This window comes from Delphinus delphis, chromosome 9, assembly GCF_949987515.2.
Source record: "Delphinus delphis chromosome 9, mDelDel1.2, whole genome shotgun sequence".
NCBI classification, from domain to species: Eukaryota; Metazoa; Chordata; class Mammalia; order Artiodactyla; family Delphinidae; genus Delphinus; species Delphinus delphis.
In genome coordinates, this window is record NC_082691.1 from 69519123 (window position 1) to 69534806 (window position 15684).

Below are 15684 nucleotides of genomic sequence, written 5' to 3' on the forward strand. Positions count from 1 at the left end.
GGATTTTAGAACTCTAGGAGACTAGGATTTTTAAATTTTATTGTAAGATATACTGAATTCATAGTGGAAGAAGTTCCAGAGTTCAACAGAAATTTAAGAGGACAGTTTTGCTCATGAAAAGCTTCTGAGACTAAAAAATTAAGTGCAGTTTTCCATGACTGTAAGGCACCTAAATAACACAGCTTAGAAAAATTGAGAATCACTGAATTGAAGTGCTAATAACATTACTAATTATTTTAGAGTCTTATACAGAAAATACAAGAAGTTTACCTGGAAAAAACAACCAAGATTTTTAGGGCTTTAGTCATATTTACAAACAAAAACCCATAGTCCTACAAAACCAATGTATTTGTGTACAAAGAAAACATCCTGAAACACTAAAAAAAAAATTTACAGAAGGTAATAAGCCTTACTTTTTATAGGCAAATTGCTTATCTCTACAAAGCTACAAGTCTTCCATTATAACTGCTACTTAATCTGTTCATAATCAAGTGTTTAAGTTTTCTTACCATAGCTTTCTGCATATCATCAACATGTCACTGGCCTGTAAACATTTCTACCACTGAAATCATATCAGTTTATTTGTTAATACTAGACATTTGCTTTTGTGATAGCACTGACAGTTTCTAATTAAGTATTAGCTGTTTTTGACAATGTTGGAAAGTAATTGTTATGAACTCTTTAAAACGAAAGGACAACTGTGTTAATTTTAACACAACCAAAATATGAAAGTTGCTAATTAAATGTGTTTCCCTAACACAAATTTTACAACTTGATGAATCACTATCACAGAGAGGCTGACATTAGAACTTATCAGTAAGACATGCTCATACATCACAAGAGGTTTCAGCACCACGGACAGAGCTTTTTAAAAGAGCTGGGCTATTTATCAAAAATATAGGAGCTGAAATATGACCTATTAGGATGCAGGTATTGTATAGGTCAGCAAGAACTTGCTCAGATTTCTTGTATGTTTCTATTTTCATGAAGAACTATATCAAACATATGGTAAAGCTGAGAATCCATTTCAAGCTAAATTCTTCTTAGAGAAATTGCAGTAAATAAGTACTCGGAATAGATACCTAACGGTGAGCGCTAAAATGAAGTATTTTTGTTACAGCTGAATAAATACAGATGCTCAAAGCAAATCATGATCCTATTTACTTGCTCAAATTTTAATCTAAATTGCCAGTGAGAAAAAGAAAAAGACATTTGCTTCAACAACAGAATGGCATTTCATACTCCCTATATTACCTCCTAAACCCCACACAAAATTAACTAAGCACTGGTTAAAGTACTCAAAGCATGTAACTTACAATTTGGGGATACCAAATGGATACAAAGGCAAACTTTGCCTAAAATAAATAAAATTCTAAAGTTTATATCTCTATGAATGCCACATGATCCCCTCACATTGCATGAAGGAAAACATTTTTTTAGAAAAAAATTTTACAAGAATTATATATGTTATAATTTTAGAAAAAAATAATTTGACAAGAATTATATATGTTATAAATGTTATAATTTACACTACAAAATAAATCCGAATTTTCTATAAATAAGCATGTCTAATTGAATACAAAAATGCATACAATGTGAAGCAAAATGTGCAACTGTCAGCAAAGCCAAGTAAAACAATATGCTGCCAGTCATATGTAACCATTTTACCTAGAAAGAAATAAAATAGATTTATGGTACATATGTCAGTCTGTTGATACTTACTGCAGTTCTTAAATTTATTCTAATTAGGTAAAAATTTCTTAAGCAACACTATATAACAGCAAGCATAATTTTAACATTATAATTCCTTAGTCTATTCATTTAACTATATTTTCTTTTGTTTATATTCAATATATATGTATTGTATGGCTATTAGTCACTGGAAAAACAGAAGTGAACAGGACAAATTCCCCACCATTAAGGGGCTTATCAACTGGTTTGCATTCTGGTTATGTATCACTGATTTCACAAATATGTGTTAACTATGTTACCTAGTGGAGACCCAGCTTCAATCCATACTTTCACAGAATGGTAATGTTCAGAAAATCAAATTTTTTTTCTTTGGTCTAAAATATTTTATCTATCACAACATGTTGATATAGGAACTTAATTCAAATTTATTATTGATTTTATTCACAGTAGATAGAAAGATAGATAGATAGATAGATACTAGCCTTTATTTAACCATCCTCAGACTGGTTAAATAAACAGGCATGTCTACTTACCATAAATTATTCCTAGGCACAAAAACATGGATAACTAATATGTTTCCCCTATTTTCAACATAGAATGATCACCCAATAAATATAAGTTAAATTCAAGAAGGTAATCTAGCACTGCTAAAATGTTTATGTATTTTATGAGGAAGACCAACTTACTCTATCCACTCTTATAAAATCTTCCAACAACTATGAAGAAAAATTCCATAGATTAGCCTTTTACATGAAAAATTAGAAGTGATAGGTCAGTAACCAATAAAGCAAACAAAACAACTAAAAGTTTAAGAGCATATATTTGCTAAAGAAAGAGAAAACTCCAATAAAATGTTCTCACAGCTGTCATAAATAGCAGGAAAAAATTCTCGTATATGTAAACATAAAGCAACATCTTTAGCTTCATCACAATGCTGACTTTCTAGGAGACAGGGAATTATAAATAGTAATTATATTGTGGCTACATTTTCTTTGATTCAATCTCTGTCTCTCTTGTCTCTCTTTCTCTAACTTGCCAAAACAAATGATAACAAATAAGTAAAAGTTTTTTCAAAGAATATGGTTGTTACAGGTATGTTTAGTATATCAAGCATCCCAAATGGTCATTTGGGGATAAATCTAAACAGAAAGACTAAAATCATCTTTTCTTTCAAATGGTAGTATTTTCACCCTGAGTTCTCTAGCCCCCACCTTGATAATATTTTACCCTGACTAATGCATTGCTAACTAGGCTGTTGCTTGGGAGCATGGCAGTATTGTACTGGAATGAAAGAGCCATGCCTGTCATGGAGTTCTGGAAAATGAAAGAAACTGACTCCAGTTTCAACACAATAGTGGCTACTTTCATGTGTTAATTTGAAAAGTGAGGACTTTATTGTTAGGAGTGACCACCAATTTGGTTTATATTATTTCTCTGAAGCAAGGGAAAAATAAAAACACTATTTGTACACAGGAATAAAATGGCAAAATCTGAGTTAATTGTAATAGCCACATATATCCAATTCCAAGTAAAATTATTAAAATACAAGCTTTAAAGAAGAATATTCTAGTAAAATATAGATTTTTTTTCCAAAATCTGGCCTAAACTTTCCATTAATGATATAACAAAGGTGCTTCTGAATTGACTAGTAAGCATTCAGTATTCTCAAGTGAGAAAATACATGAAATAGAACACAACTCCTTTTTATTCCTACTGAAAATAGACAAGCCCATAGAGATTTCAATCTACCTATTCTAGTTCACTTTACATATATATTAGAGGGCTCTTAGCTTACCTTTGAATAAAGCCATATAGTCAATACCAAATAAGAGGTCATGTATATAACAGATACATCGATACAGTTTTCTCTTAAAAGCAAAGTGAGGTATTTAAATAAGTAATAAATTCAGAGCAAATTTATCACATATGATTTCAAAATCATTGTAGTGTGGTCCAGAGTAACAAAGCATAGCAAAAAGAACTGTGGTTAACCTTGGCAAGTCTTTCAAAAGAGTGAACTATAATGGCATTTGAAGACCTCACAGTGCTTTGTGTCTTTATCTTTTCTAACTCTAATACATCTTCAAGAAACTAATACCATTATGTGACCATTGTAAGGAAAATCCAGCTTCTCATTAAAATATATGGTTTGGTGTCAAGTCATTGATTCAAAATCCAATTGTGATATCCATTTATAATGTTTATCAGCCTCTACAACAAACAATGGAGTAAACTTAGGACATAAATTGACCTTCCTAATCCTAGCACTGAAGGAATCAGAGTGTAATAAAATAACTTCCCTGTCAGTTGAGGTACCAGATTCAAGGTTGGTAAAGACAAACAGTTCTTAAACCATCAGAGGTGTTATAACTACAGGAATATGATCAAACACACTGAAAGAGTTCTTCAAAAGAATACTATATAAAATTGAAATTCACTACCAAAACTGGGATTAAAGACAGATACCTCTGGTAAACATCCCTTTAATAATGATTGCAGAGAGGAGTCATGTAGTCAATAAAGAACAAAAAAATCATGTCCCCAAAATAACTTTAAGGCTTCCGGGATTCCCATCCCTGTTTCCTAGTCAATCAACAAACCAACATTCCAATATATGGTTTTTACATTAAATTGTTTATTTTATTAGAGTTTAAAAACACATTTACATACAAAATGCATGAATTTATATAACTATGTGATTCTAACTACCCAATTCAAACCCTTGAGTGTAAAAATAAGAATCCTTCAATAGAGAAAAGGTATAAAAATAGAAGGAAATAAAACATTTATTCCTTTTTTCTATCAAAATGCTTATCTACATATATTCATATAGATTTAATAGACTGCATTGAAAAAACGAGCTACATCAAAAACAACCGTGTTAGATAAGGGGAGTTAGGTTCTTCCAACCAATGGGTTACGTGCATCTTAGTCCAGGCTCAGGCCTGAAGTCACAATATGATGCTTGAGAGATTTTCTTGGCACATATAATGCATAGCAATTAATAAATATATTATCAACATTATATTTGAATAAATATACATTCATATTTCCTTGAGTAACAAGATAAAAACTAGAAAGGAAGGAAACAAACACTTACTGAATGCTGAATATGTGCCAGACTAAAAATTTGCTATGGTCATAAGAAATCCACTACAGATCTAAAGGAGAAGGGGTGTGGGAAAAATGAATATTTACCATCTTTTTTTTTTTTCTTGCGGTACGCGGGCCTCTCACCACTGTGGCCTCTCCCGTTGCGGAGCACAGGCTCCGGATGCTCAGGCTCAGCGGCCATGGCTCACGGGCCCAGCCGCTCCGTGGTATGTGGGGTCTTTCCGGACCAGGGCACAAACCCGCGTCCCCTGCATCGGCAGGCGGACTCTCAACCACTGTGCCACCAGGGAAGCCCACAATATTTACCATCTTACTATGTGTCAGGCATCCTGAGGAATGTGCTTGCTCACCCTCCTGGTCTCTGTTTCTCTATATGCACGCCTCTCTCTCAACATGCGTGTGACACACACACACACTTATATTAATTCAATTTTCATGAAATCCTTGTGGGTTCAGTGTTAACACTCTCATTTTATACATCAGTCTCAGAGAAGTAATTTTCTTTCCCAAGATAATAATATCATAGAGCAGAGAAACCAAAAGGTACACATCATGAAAAATAATAATACCCAGGTACTTTTCTGGCATGCCATACAAAAAATAACTAATAGGTGGTATTTTGAGGAGGGAACACTCCATCAATAATATACCAGATTCATTAATTGTGCTATTGTCTTCTAACTATCTCCATCAACATGTTCACTTATAATATTCCTATGTTGGTTCTGCATGAGGGATTAGGGTAAAGGGCTCCAGTTTGCCAACTTTCAGTTATTACTCGCCAAAGGCACAACTATGAGCACTGGTTTAGCAAAAAACACACACACACACACACAAAACAACCTCCAAAAACCTGCATATATTATAAATTGAACTTTTAAAATAAGCATATTCACTAAGTACTCACTGGCTGCAAGGTACTTCTAGAGACTTATAAAAGACTCTTCTGTAATTATTTCCATGCATCCATTTCACAGTCCCCATGCATAATGCTCTCCTGTTTTTCTATCCCATTACAGAAAAGGATAGTCAATTACCTGTTTTACTTGTTTTCTGACTCTAGCTTATATTTGTCATACATGATAATTCTGACCTTAGAAGGAGGTGCATAAAGAGTAAGGACTGGGCTTCCCTGGTGGCGCAGTGGTTGAGAGTCCGCCTGCCGATGCAGGGGACACGGGTTCGTGCCCCGGTCCAGGAAGATCCCACATGCCGCGGAGCGGCTGGGCCCGTGAGCCATGGCTGCTGAGCCTGCGCGTCTGGAGCCTGTGCTCCGCAACGGGAGAGGCCACAACAGTGAGAGGCCCGCGTACCGCAAAAAAAAACCCCAAAAAACAAACAAAAAAAACACCAGGCTAGCTCTTGAATAAAGGATTAAAGCAAAAGATTACTTTCACACTTGGGTGGTGTATGTCAAAAAAAGAGTAAGGACTGAGGGGAAAAATTTTTCCCTTCAACTTTCTGCCAACATCCCCATCCTTGCATGTATTGGTGCCATAAACACTAACAGCTTAGAGGGTCATATGTCAGTGCACTCTGATAGAGTTTAGTCTGTTGGACGACTTGTAGTCTATTACAAATGGGTTCTGAAAAGTTCTAAGTTATGAATTGGAGTTTATGAATTGATTCTGAGGAGTTCTAATAAATGAATTTGTTCTAGAAGAACAAAACTAATTAATATAGGATAGATAACATGGATTATATGTTCATAAATGGGGCAGCAAAAAACATTAAATAAAAACTTGACACCATCAAACTTATCCCTGGGATTAAAACCTCCAATGCCCATATAGGAAGTTGACTGTCTCTATGTCCCAGTAGAAGCAACAAGGTGATTCATTAAAACAAGCAAACATCTCCACAGATTAGTAAGCTTCTATGAAATTAAACTGGCATGCAGATTTTATGTGTAGAGAAGTATCTCAGTATTTAATGAGTACTAATTTTTGCTTGCTAATATTTCATAGTCACTATGCTGAACCTTGTTCTCATTCCAAAGATACCACCCCACCTTGATTTTTTTTTTAATGAATCATTGATATGGCAGAACTCCTTTGCTAGTATTATTTGGAAAATAATAGTAGTAAACTTCCTAAACAGAGAAGCAAGTAGTGGCCCATGTTTTCATTCATACATGATTTTTTTCCATGTGCTCTTCATTTATTGAGGACCTACTATGTGCCAGACATGGTATTAGCTGCTAAAGATGCAACATTGACTGCGATAGACAAATTCCCTGACATCATAAAGCTTAGTCTACAGGCAGATATCAACAAATGAATCTGGTAATTGCAATATAAGTTAATAGAAATATGATAGGAATGGGGATAGCTTACACATATGCTGGGGTACAGGTTATTATAAAGGAGCCCAGAAAGGGCTCTAACAACTAAGACTGCCTTTACACAATCTCCCAATTAAAAAGCTGAGAAATGTTGGGAGCAGGCTAGGGATAGTGTGAAGATGACAACAAGCTGAAGAATTTGAATAGCAACAGCATGCTGAGTAACTGGGAGAAAGTTCTGAAGAAGAAAAAAGCCAGAGCTGGCTTCAAAAGATAAATGAAGATATGGGTAAAAAAATCAAACTTTACTTGGTGCTAAACATGGTGGAAACTAATGTCCCAGGGAGAATGACTAGGCCAAATTTAAAACACCAGGACTAATTTATAAGGCTACAAATATTAGTTCCATATTTCACGCCTGTCTCCCTCTATAACCAAGCCCCAGTTTCTCATCCAATCCCTAGTCCTCCATAGTTGGGAATATGAGAAGAAGTGGAAAATAAAAGAGAAAAGGAAATAGATACAGGCACACTCTATACACTACTGCTCAGGTGTCCCCTCAATTGAAACCACATCCAACACACGCACAGACTCTCAAGACCCTTAGAAGCATACACTCAGACACAAACTATTCATGTTCAGAGTAAGTATGGTCCATTATATGTAAGATATCCTATTTTCAGATATTAAAAAAATACACCTCCCATGAAATTAACAGAGGGTCAAAATGTTACTCCAAATGTTACATTATTTCCCCAAAGGGAAAATCAATGAAAGAGACCTTAGGTATTCTGACCAGTTTTGTACATTAAAACCCATGTAATGTAAAATTAGGGTCTATGTGTTTGAATTTAAGACCGATCTAATTCTATTTCCGCTGTTAATTGTATTTCTCTTTCAGAAATTTCACACATATGTTACATAGAGTTTAGTAAGTATGTAAGTATAAAAACAGATTCAGGAACACCAGGAACAAACAGTGTGTCTCATTTCCTTGGATTATGTTTTCTACCATATCACACATAGTTCTAACTGGATCTCACAGATATCACTTTCCTCAGATAATAGAAAAAAAAATTGCTCTCTTATGTTTCCAGTTGAGACCCTGAATTCAAAATAACTTAAAATAAGAAAGAGTAGAATACGTAGAAGTACTCACCCATGAATAGGACACTCATTCCACATTTTTTATGGTTTCTCAACACTGAGCTCTCTTAAGAAGAAAATCTTATTAAGATTGTCTAACACAAGTCTGATATAGATTACTAAGGAAGTAAATTATGTCAATAATTTAAAGTTTAATTTTGAAGATGTACTTAAAAATTAATAGAGGAGATAAGCATTAATAGACATAAACATAATAGACATAATAAACTTAACAGAAAAGATAAGCATTAGCATAAAAAAATCAAAAATTTTTTAGCATAAAAAATCAAAATCAAAAAATTAGCAAAAAAATCAAAATCAAAAAAAATCAAAAAATCTCAAAAAGGTTTTGGGGAACTGTGATACAAAGACTATTAAATTAGTTACTTTTCAATCCTTCAAAATCTTTTGTTTGAAAGGTCTGTTTGAGGTTTTTACCTGAAACCAAGGGAGGGGGGGTGAAAGCACATCCACCTTCTCATAACATTTTAAATGCCGAGGTCTTAGTATGCCCAGAAAGACTCCTACAACACTCTGAAGTGAGCTCCTAATTGTGTAGAGGACTACAGTTCACCATGGCAAGTGTGTCTGTTCCATTTCACTCTGGTATGAATAACAGAGAAGGCTTCAGACAAAATGATACCAAACAAATGTAAAAACAGGTGATTTTTGTTTTATTGATATGAGTAACTCTGCCCCAGCACTAGGCTGCAGTACTTAGGTTTTTCAGTGTGACTACTCACACCAGGTAAGAACATGTATGTGGCTTAGCACAAACTCTCATCTCATTCCGGAAAAAACAAGTCAAGTTTTAGGTTCACTGAAGCCAGAATATATAAAATACTAGAAGGTCTATGAGATCAGTAGTTCTAGACGTCGAACTAAAGTTACAATCTTAAATGTCATAAACCTCTGATTACACATTTGTCAAGTACTTTCTAAGATATAAGACATTTTTACATATGTCTGACATTTGAATATATCCTCCGTAGCTACTCTGTGATTTCAGAAAAATCATGCTAACCTACTTTGATGAATTATTGGTCCTGGCAATGGAAATATCAAATAAAATTATCATCAAATTTGCAAACCCACTGAATCTTTCCCCTGCTCCAAAGTGAACACTGTCAAACATCTGTGCATGCTTTCACAGGGGCAATGGGCTTACCAATAAAGATTTTTGCTATAGTGGGAAAAGCCAACCCTATGATCTTTAAATAATCTGGTTTCAGAAATGAGTTTTTATATTAAACTTCTCCTCAAGATCTCCTTGACTTGAAATTCCAAGCTTAAAATAATGTCATATTATTCCTTTAAAATATATTATTTTAAAGTACATAATTTTATATTATTTTGCCTTAATATATTTTACTACTAAAGTAACATGTGATTGTTAAGACATGAAAGACTTCCAATCTCAGGATGAAAGAAGACTTCAACTGCTCACCCCATCATTTCCTCACCCAGCCCCAAAGCTCCCAATGACATGATTGACAGAGATTACCATCCTCTAGTATTATACATCAGTCCCTTATGTATCAGCCTATTACATTTTTGCAAAGCTTTAGGAGTAAAAAGGTTTCACTCTCATGTTCAGCTGAGAATTTGCTTCTTTCTATTTTTCACTAGTTTTATTTTAGGGAGCAAAAAAAGAATGAATTTAATGTATGTACTACAGGGCAGCCCTGCAAGTGGATCATGCTATCATGTCCCTATATGTTCTTTTTTTAAAAAATTTATTTATTTTTTATTTTTGGCTGTTGGGTCTTTGTTTCTGTGCAAGGGCTTTCTCTAGTTGTGGCAAGCGGGGGCCACTCTTCATCGCGGTGCACGGGCCTCTCACTATTGTGGCCTCTCTTGTTGTGGAGCACAGGCTCCAGACACGCAGGCTCAATAGTTGTGGCTCACAGGCCTAGTTGCTCCACGGCATGTGGGATCCTCCCAGACCAGGGCTCGAACCCGTGTCCCCTGCATTGGCAGGCAGATTCTCAACCACTGCGCCACCATGGAAGCCCTGTTCTTTGCTCCACACTGAAGAAGTCCATGTCCTTAAAGCTATTCAGGTCACTCTTCTCTGAAGATGATCTAAGTCATCAAAGTCTCTCTTAAAATACAGTACCAGAAACAGAATGCCACCCTGTAGGTGTGCTAAGCTCTCTATTTGGTTGGGGAGCAATGTTAACACAATTTCTGCACTATTTTCAATCGAAAGCAGAGCCAACTCTAAGCAAACAAGGGTCTTCATACTTGACGCCAAATCTTGTGGTTAGCAACATCACCAAGACCAGCATCACCAGCACTTAGTAAATGCTAAGCCCTAGCAGACATATAACCTAATTTAACCCCTATGAGGAAGGTCTATCAGTAGCCATATTTTATATGACAGGTGAGAAAATTTAGGTTTAGAAAGTTTAAGTGACTTACCAAGATTTCGCTAGTAAGTTTTTATGGGTAAGAGGGATTTGGTCTCCGTGTAAAAGCAAATTGACAGGTTGTTAGTTTGCTAACACCTACTATAAACCTTGGAATTTCTCATATGAACTGATATGACCTCTTAGATAAAAGTCACTCAGCAGGTAGTAGGGGTGGGTATTATGATAACTCAATTAGCATCAGCAATTATCACAAGAGCAGAAAATTAAGAATCTCTATAGTTAGAAATAGTATTTCATTGATAGCATACTTTTGGAAATAAAGCCTGACACCAACTAAGAACTGGAAAACAGAAACATGAGCAATTACACCTCCATGATGCTATGGTCATTAGAGAAATTGATAGAACTACAAGGCTTTCAGTCAACAAAAGAAAGACAATCCAAAAGGGAAACTAATGAAAGGTATTCCCATACATCAAGGTTATTCCATTGCTTAACTTACTAACAGTAGTCTAACCCCATCATGAGTTAACAGGATGCTGAGGAGAAAAGTATAGATGAGAATAACTAAAGCTTGTTTTTGTTTAGCTATTGGCTTCTAAACTTGTTTTTAACTGTGCTCCACATTAAAGTAAATATAATACAGTGTGACACACACATAAACAAAATTTAAGTTTCACAAAAAAAATTCTAACTGTGCAATTCCAACTCACTATATTTTCTATTCTATTCTAGTTCTTTTTTTAAAAAAAATGCTGATATGATCTATTAATTGATTTTATTAACTACTAATTAGTCATAACCTGCAATTTGAAAAACATTAAACACCTACCAGTACCCATGGTCAGAAATAAACCACAAGTCAAGAAATATCTGTAGAATTGCCATTTAACTCCTCTTTTTGTAGTTATTAGTTCAAAGCTTAATATTATTATTTTTTTATTCCAACATAATAAGGGAAAGTAGAAGAGAGGAAAAGATGGCAACAGCAGCTATTGAAGAGGTGCTTTGTGAAGGGGAAAAGGAAGGAAGAGCATGTTACATACATACTGAGGCTTAGAAGAGTTGAATAACTTGCCCAAAGAAGGGCTGGGATTAAAACCCAAATCTACATGACTCCAAAGTTTGTAATTTTTACATAGGTTAGAGAATAGTCTACAGGAATATAGTTAATATTTCTAAAATGCATCTGTCTGATGATACTACACTAAAAAGCTCTCAAAGGTAGAAAAAAAATCTTAAAATAATTAAATCAGGAGACTATTAGATAAACTTTTTATAGATTTCTAAACAAGAACATACACTGAATGGTAGATTCCCAGGCTGTCAGCTGGGAATGTTTTCTTGAGTTCCCTTTAAGGAAAGGAGGAGTCATTTCCTAGGGCTGCCATAAGAAAGTACCATACAGCCTTCTCCCCTGTGTCTATACACAAATCTCCCACTTTCTCTTATAAAGGAACTAGTCATTGGACTCATTTGATTATGTCTGCAGAGACCTTACTTCAAAATAAGATGATATTCACAGGTACTGGGGTTATGACTTGAATATGTCTTTTCTAGGGACACAACTCAACCCACTACAAGCAGACAGAAATGGATAAATCTAGGATGTCAACTATACAGTTCTCAAAAATTGGAAAGTTACAAAGATACACAGCAGCTCAGTTCAACTTCAAATGGCAACAGGGAATGGATGGAACAGTGTTAAACTTCCTCCATCTCAGTTCTTTGATAGCATTTACAACAGTATAACAAAAATGCAAACCAAAATAAAGTAAAATTAATTGTCAAGAAGGATTCATTCTGTGTTCAATTTATACTATCATGCTGAAAGAGCCATTTAGATGCCTTATAAAAATTTTTTTTTCTGTTTGAAGGAATTTTTAAAATCAGTGTTTATTTAAGTTGCTGATGATCCGTTTCACCATTCCCTAATCACAGCAAAAAAAGATGTTAAGCCAGAATTACAGTTTTCCATCATGCAAAACAAAACTTATACAAAACACTGGCATATTCCTTTATATAGTTAGGAAGATCAATTTTTTTCTGTTTCACACTTTCAGACCACATTGCTCAAAGTAAGAAAAGGCAAATGTAATCAAGCTTGATAAGCCAAGAAGCAGACAAATGACACGAAAAGAAATAATTTGAGGAGTAAAGATATTAAATTACCACCACGACGCTCTGAATAATAAAAGCACGGAGTCAAAAGCAGTTCAGTTTCTTAAGACCAAGAGGCATTTCAACAGCTTTACTAAAGACCAGAAGTCAGTGTTTATTTTTTGTAAGAACTTTAATGTGAATAAATTAAGAAATTATACTTTTAAAAATCTCACTTCGAAATACAGTAGGAATACAGATGGATTCTCTGATACTTCGTGCCCTACATTAACTTGTGGGGCCACAGTACCAAAGTAAGAGGGAAATAGTGTGCCTCTCTGTTTAGTTGTGGTAGCTACTTTTTATTACATGGGCAATATAATTCATTGTTTCTTATGTAACTGCTAACCTATCTTAAATTTTAATAGCCATCCATAAACAAACAAATGATATCACTTGTTCCAAGTTAGGTGTAACTTACAGATGGAAAACCCTGCAAAATGACTTGCAATAAATTAAAATAATCCTTAAGGAAAAGTGGAATATAGCTAGAAAAAGATTAGAGATAAGAGATAACTTACTTGTAAAACCCTTTACGGCAAAAGAGAACTGCCTGCATCTATATTCTAGGAAGGAAAAATCTTGAAAATTAGGATGCATTCAAATGCCACAAATATATCAGAACATACCATACTGCTAAAAATGTTTCAGTTAACGTGATTTTAAAAATTTATCTCCATTGAAACCTTTATTTAAAATTGTTTGGCTTTGTGGAAAAAAACTGCAAACAAATGAATATGGTGTCCATTTGATGTCAAGTATTTCATGAACAGAGGGATAAATCTGGAATTTTTATCTTTGCCCTATATACATTGTACATTGAAGAAAATCTTTTGGAACTGAGCTAATAAAAGGCTAAATTAAGACACAATTTTAGTGCTCTGGGAACCTCAGCAGCACTACTACCCCGAGGCAAAAAGCCTAAATGATTCCATGAACAGGTAATAAACGGTAACAATGGCCAGAGACTGGACTCAGTTGATATTTCTTTATTCATTGGTATTTACTATGAAATTAAAATGTTAGAAGCTGCAGGATATACAAGGATGAACCAGATATGTACTTGCCCTGCAAGAGTTTAGAGAATTATCTATGATGGGAAAAACTACACAGGAGGAAAGAGAGTAAGAAATGCTACAGCAATTAAGTAGCTTCCAGATATATTTTGTGAAAATTCCAGATAACAGTAATTAAACTGGCCCTGATATGCAAGATAACCATTTCCCCTATCTAAAAAGTTGTTTTTGTGACAGAAGACACATAAAACAGTGCTTGTTCTCTTTATAAAAATAGGAATAAATCTTCATTTTCTAAAAGAGAAAAAGGTACATTTTCCTCTGAATTAAAAAATCCTATTTTAAGCTAGGAAAAGAGAACACCTATTAAGATATATTTCACCTGCTATAAATGTGGTTCACCTCACAATTCCCCAGCAAAAGGAAAAACTAGGATATTCTTTCTCTGACAAGATTGCCTTATGCTGTTGGCATTGCTACTTTGAAAACTGAAACTCTAATTTTATTTCTACAGCTACCTTCCAGCTTTCTATTGTCTCATCTACTAAACCCCAGTTACCATTACAGTTCAATTTCCCAGTTACCATTACAGTTCAATTTCCTAGTTTGTTATTTTCTCTGAGAAAAATGAACAGGAGCAAAAAAAAAAAAAAGAGCAGAAAAGAAAGGAGGAGAGACAAGAACAGAACACATCAATCCTGAAAAAGTGAGACTCAAGAAACTAAAAAGCAAGTGAAGAAAAAAGGAACAGACAACGGGCAGAGTTGGGGTGAGAGAGGCAGACAGAGAGTCAGGAGGCGTTGAGAGGTCAAAGCCCTCTGTCCACTTGAATTGTTAGCTTATTTGCCCTCATTAAATATTGCCTTGTCTCTGTTATCACCTGCTCAATACTGCCCTTTAGAAAATTGGTTGGCAAAGGCAGATATGACACGAAGTGGCAATGACCTGGCTAATATGAACCTTTTGGAAAGGAACACATATTCTTGAGCCCAGATGAGTCAATACTAGATGTTTTCTGCTTGCACATTCAATCTACAGGGTTCTAAAATCTAAACAAAATTCAAAGTCATAGCCGTGTGCCTTTCAAAAATACTAGATTTCACTTAATATTATAGATGTGCTGTTGAATAAACAAAAGCTTGGAACACAAATGATGAGAAAGCTAAAAAATATAATTGGGCAGGGGTGAAATAAGTTAACAAGGCCAAGGCATTTTGGCCAGATTGCAATTTGGGAAATATCTGAACTCTCACAAATGTCATAGGGTGTGAGAACTGAAAATATTTCCATCTGCCTAAACTAAAGGAACTATTGCTCCTCATTCATGCTAATTCCATGCTGTTCTCCAAGTTATTAAGACTATTTGGCTGCTTGAGAAGAAAACCTGTCTATTCTTCCCCTGAAAGGGTAATTTTAAAGCCACTTGGGTAAATGGCTGAGTGACAAAGCAAAGCAAAATTTAATATCATTGAGGGAGCTACTAGAAATTGTCTCTTCTTATCTACTCTACTTACAACAGAGGAAAATATCTATGACACATAGTATAGAACTTGGATGATAAAATGGTATAAGAATCATGGAACATTATGCCTTTTTCATTGAAAAATACATGGTTCATTGGCGGCAGAGTAGGACTGGCACACAGATCTTCTGACTGTTAATCCAACAGTCTCTACACTGTGCATCAGTATCCATAAATTCTGGCATATTTGGGACTGAGAGAAAGCAAACGAGAGAACATTAACTCAACTATTGTTTCTGGTAGTATTACCTACCGCATTCCAAACCTATACCACTAATACTAAATGTTAAAGTCTTAGATACAATTTACTGACTAGAAATAATATTCTGAAGAATGAGAATTTAGTTCCCTTATATACTTCCACACTTTCCCTCT

At 34.7% G+C, this 15684-nt stretch overlaps 1 protein-coding gene across 4 annotated transcripts in view; it reads right to left on the bottom strand.

Moving 5' to 3' along the window:
• Positions 1 to 15684, bottom strand: part of IMMP2L (inner mitochondrial membrane peptidase subunit 2) — a 906926-nt gene that overhangs the window by 474659 nt on the left and 416583 nt on the right. The window lies entirely within an intron of this gene.